The following is a 5,435-nucleotide window of genomic DNA, read 5'->3' as shown; positions in this document are numbered from 1 at the left end:
ATAGAGAGGAGTTTCAACTCCAAGAACCACTATAACCATGTGTATATGAGGTAAGTCAAGCTTAGACTTTAAATAAGTGTTTCTCGAGAGGCAACACGAGTGTTTAATTTTTCCTAATGCTTCTAATTCCATTGCATGCTAATTTAAAATCTTAAATTAAAAAATTGTGTTTCTGACCACATGGCCTGGACACACGTGCATGTCCCAAGCCATGTACGTGATAAACTGTAACTTATACATATATTTTATCCCGTGCTTAGCACATTTATGGATGATTTCTCCTTAGATTTGGTGAATTCAATGCTCTTAATTCTTTAATTTCATTTTTTATACTTAGGTGAGCATAGGAGAGTAAAAAGAGTAAGAAACGGGTCGAAAACGGAGAAAATGGACCCACATGGGAAATCAACACGGCCTGGACTTCCTCAAACGGGCGTGTCACATGGCCGTCTCCATTCGGCAGGGTCGAAGCATGACTTACACGGGTAGACTACACACCCGTGCCTATTCAACAACCTTGACCACGGGCTAGAGCAATCGCACACGGGCGTGTCCCTACCGAGCCCAAGTATAGTCCTATTCGAAAAAGGCCACTTTTGAGGGCTCTTAGGCATTCTAAAGCCTATTTAAACACCTGAGGAGGCACTTAGAATGAACTGACACGGAGTAGGAGGCAAGGAATTACTCAAGGGAAGCCGATTGGTCCATCTCAGAAGCCGGATTCATCGTCAAGACTGAAAATCTCCCTTCAATTTGCATTCAGGGGTTTTGGGTTTTCTTATGTTTTGTATTCATTATTCTTCTGATATGTTTTCTTTTATAGTTATGAACTAAATCCCCTAAATACCTAAGGGGAATGAAACCTAAGACAGATATTGTTATTATTATCTGAATTGTATGATAAATATTTGAGTTGTTCTTAATTATGTGTTCTTATTTCTTGTTTTAATATTCAAGGATATTGATTCAAGTTAATGCTCTTATTTAGAGGAGAAAAATACCCTATCTAAGAGTAAATTTGTCATAATTAAGCGGAGTTTATTGCACGCCTAGAGATAGGGTGATAAGATTTTGCCGGATTAGGGTGAAACCTAAAAAAGGGGATCCATAGATCAAGTTAATGCAACACTAGGGCGTTAATTAGAAAGAGATTTCAATTAATCAACATAGGGTTAAACATTATTAGTCTCGAGAGAGATAATAGTATAACTTAGGGATTTCTACGGATCAAGTCAAATGAATAAATCGTCTGATTCAGAGTCAAATAACAAGTGAAGTCTAGGTGGATTTTTCCTTGGGTATTGTCTTAATCAATCGATTTTTCCCAAAAGCTTTTCCCCAATTTCTCTCTGTGCACTCTTAGTTTAGTTAATTAGTTTAGATAAACAAATCCTTTAATTTCTAGACTAGATAATAAAAAGAAAGTAATTACTAGTACTCTTGGTTCCTTTGGGTTCGATAAACTGGTCTTGCTAAAGCTATACTATTGTTCGATAGGTACACTTGCCTTCATCATAATAATAGTTAGTTTCAAGAACGATTAATTATAATTTTTAAAACCTGTCAAGAATATCACGTATCAAGTTTTTGGCGCCGTTGTCGAGGAACTAAGATATTAGGAACACTTGATTTTTATTACTTTAGCCATTTTACTTTATTTGCAATTTAAATTTTTATTTTCTTTTCTAATTTTTCTTTTATTCGTTCCTGGCAGGTTTTTATAGTGTATGACTAGAAGAATCCCGTCGAGACCATTACTGTTTGATAGTGAGATCGATCGCACAGTTTGTAGAAACTGAAGAGAAATAAGGCGAAGCTTACGATACATAGAGGAAGAGTAAGAGGACGATACTTCAACCACAACCGAGGAGATGGCCGAAAATCAGGAAAATCTGCTACCTCCTACGATTGCTGCTAATCAGAATCCTGCTCCGTGCACTATGTATGATTATGCTAAACCTTTTTTAATAGGAACTGAGTCGAGCATAGTTAGGCCTACTATTGCTGCAAATAATTTTGAACTAAAACCTAACACAATTCAAATGATACAGCAATTTGTTCAGTTTGATGGTTTGCAGGACGAGGACCCAAACACTCACTTGGCGAACTTTTTGGAACTTTGTGACACTTTTAAAATCAATGGCTTTCCTAATGATGCCATTCGCCTTCGGTTATTCCCTTTTTCATTAAGGAACAAAGCTAAACTGTGGTTGAACTCATTACCACGAGGGTCAATCACTACTTGGGAACAAATGACCGAAAAGTTTTTATTAAAATATTTTCCGCCGGCTAAAACGGCTAAATTATGTAATGATATCTCTTCTTTTATGCAGATGGATTTAGAAACACTCTACGATGCATGGGAGAGATACAAGGACCTTTTGTGAAGATGCCCTCACCATGGGTTACCACTCTGGCTACAGGTTCAAATGTTTCACAATGGCCTGAATCCTTCGACTTGACAGATGATTGACGCAGCCGCTGGCAGAACTACCAATAATAATACACCTGAGGATGCTTATGAATTTATAGAAGAGATGTCACTGAATAATTATCAGTGGCAAGTCATGAGGACAAAACCAACGAAAACAGCAGGCATTTTTAACGTCAATTCGGTCACCATGCTCTCTAATCAGGTTGAACTTTTGAATAGAAAAATTGACGATTTTCTTAGTTCTTCACAGGTTCACCCAGTAATGCAGTGCGAAGCAAATAGAGGTGGATCAAGCAATTTGGAATACCCATCATATGGCCACAACATGGAGAACGAGCAGTTAAATTACATGGGTAATAATCCTCAATCTCAAAATAATCCTTATAGTAATACTTACAATACAGGATGGAGGAACCACCGAAATTTCTCATGGGGAGGCCAAGGGAATTAGAGACCACCACCACCTTTAGGCTTCCAACAAAAACCTTACAAGCAAGAGAAAAAGCCGAACCTTGAGGAGATGCTAACAAAATTCATCTCAGTGTTAGAAACTCGTTTCTAGAATACTGAGTTAGCACTTAAAAATCAACAAGCATCGATCCAAGGACTCGAAACTCAAATAGGTCAGCTCGCTAAATTGATATTTGAATGACCACAAGGTAGCCTACCGAGTAACACTGAATCTAACCCAAGGCAGCAACTCAATGCAATTACCATTCAAGATGAGGAAGGGTTAGTTGCACCTGAACCAAAATCGAGGCAAGAAACTGTGGTAAGTAAAGATAAAGGTGAGGTGCACCACAATGACCAGAAACTGATAAGTAAAGAGTACGAACCTCGTGTGCCATACCCCAACGTGACAAGGAAAGACCGTACAGACAAACAATTTGGTAAATTCCTTAAATTATTAAAAAAGTTACATATTAACTTACCATTTATTGAAGCTCTTTTGCAGATGCCAAACGCAGTCAAATTCCTAAAGGAGCTTTTAACAAATAAGCGGAAGTTGGATAAGGCATCGCATAAGGAGCTAAATGCGGTTTGCTCAGCCATACTATAGAATAAGATGGACAACAAATTAAAAAATCTAGGGAGTTTTACGATTCCCTGTTTAATTGGTAGCTTAGATGTTAATAATGCTTTGGCTGATTTAGGGGCTAGTATCAATGTTATGCGTTACAAAATGTTTAAGCAAGTAGGTCTTGGGAAACCCAAACAAACTAGGATGAGTATTCAATTAGCCGATAAAACAATCAGATTTCTTAGGGGGATTATTGAAGATGTACTCGTTAATATTGACAAATTTATATTCCTAGTTGATTTCGTTGTTCTAGACATAGAGGAGGATAGTAACATTCCTTTAATTTTAGGGAGGCCCTTTTTAGCAACTGCTAAAACAATAATTGATGTTGGCACAGGTGAACTCACACTTCGTGTGGGAGACGAAACAATCACCCTTCAAGCTCGTAATACAAGTAACACATCAAAAATTGAAGGTGGTTGTATAAATCATTCTACTAAAACTGACCATATGGTGCAACCTACTTTGCAGGAAATAAGTTTGAAGAACCTACATAAGCCATGTTCAAGCAACAACAAAGGACCAATCTATAAAGAATGAAGGCTACAAATCGAGGAACTAGATGAATGGCAGACACATAAACCAAGGAGACACGATAAACCAAAACCACGCCATGACGTGCTCAATGTCACACCAAATCAACTTAAGGTTGGAGAGAAAGTACTACTAGATGCAGCAGACCCTCGCATTGCCACTTCTAAACCTAACGGAGCAATCCTTCTTACGGTACTCAGTATTTTCCCATGTGTTATAGTTGAGGTAATTCATCCCAAATTCGGCACTTTTAAGGTAAACGATACTCGTCTTAAACCTTATGTTGATAAAATTGATAGCAGGGATGAGGAGTGTAAACTCCTCGCACCACCATGACCATGCACCAGAACGGTAAGTCGAGCTTAGACTATAAATAAGCTCTTCTCGGGAGGCAACCCAAGCACTAACGATGTTAACCTCTTTAAAATTTTAGTTTTTAACATCTAATCACTAACTGAGTCATTAAAACACAGGTTTTCTAATCCACACGACCAGGCACACGGGCGTGCCTTAAGCCATGCTAACACCACGAGAGGAGACATGGCCGTTCGATACGGCTGTGTGAAAACAGGGAAAAATTTTTCCTTAGCACAGGATGGAATAAGTGGCCACGACCGTGCGACATGGCTGTGGTGCGACATGCCCGTGTCTAGAAACCATGGTTGAAACTGAGAATTCAGCAACGACGTGCGACACACCCATTCCGACCACCTGTGCTCAAGACTGATAAAACCACACGGGCGTGCGCATTGGAACACGGGTGTGGGAGAACCGAACGAAGTAGGACATGGCCGTGTGCACGGGTGTGTGCGAGTCCCAAATGCGCCCAAATTTAAAAAATTGCGAAACACACGGGCAAAAATTAGGGCACACGGGCGTGCCCCACGACTGTGTGCCCCAAAATCTATATAAACCCCTCACTATTCATCATCCCCTTCCCCAAAATCCCTAACCCTACCCGCTGCAATTTCACACGCCCTACCTGCCAAGTCCGTGTGCCAACTACAACACCACTTTTGACAATCCAAAGCTCCTCCCTCTTGCGTTTGTTCATTTTTTCCCTCTATTTTCTTCATTCTTTTACTTATTTCATGATATTTTGTTTTATTTTGAGTAAATAATCATAGTTAACATGATAGTAATTTGCCATGTTAGTCAATAAATTTTGCTACATTCATCCATTCTTCTTGTTTCCTTAAGATTTCATGCTTACCCATATGCATTCATTCATTAGATATTTCTATTAGTATTACTCTCGTAGTCCTTTTCATATTAATGACATAATTTATCTGATTGGGTTTATTTTTTTTTAGCATAATTGTTCTTTCATACTTGACTTCTAGGAAATATCTCTATTAATTTTACCATGCATAATTTTTTCCATGC

The 5,435-nt window shown here is 38.6% G+C and overlaps 1 non-coding gene across 1 annotated transcript; it reads right to left on the bottom strand.

Annotated features, from left to right (window-relative positions):
* Positions 1-2,300: 2,300 nt before the first annotated feature.
* Positions 2,301-2,407, bottom strand: LOC121229872 (small nucleolar RNA R71). Its single transcript, XR_005927827.1, has one exon. It is a non-coding gene; the product is annotated as a small nucleolar RNA R71 (small nucleolar RNA).
* Between the last annotated feature and the right edge of the window lie 3,028 nt (positions 2,408-5,435).

The sequence above is a fragment of the Gossypium hirsutum genome, chromosome A05 (genome assembly GCF_007990345.1).
Source record: "Gossypium hirsutum isolate 1008001.06 chromosome A05, Gossypium_hirsutum_v2.1, whole genome shotgun sequence".
Taxonomy (NCBI): Eukaryota; Viridiplantae; Streptophyta; class Magnoliopsida; order Malvales; family Malvaceae; genus Gossypium; species Gossypium hirsutum.
The sequence above is the reverse complement of the archived record's forward strand: the minus strand, read 5'-3'. Positions and strand labels throughout refer to the sequence as shown.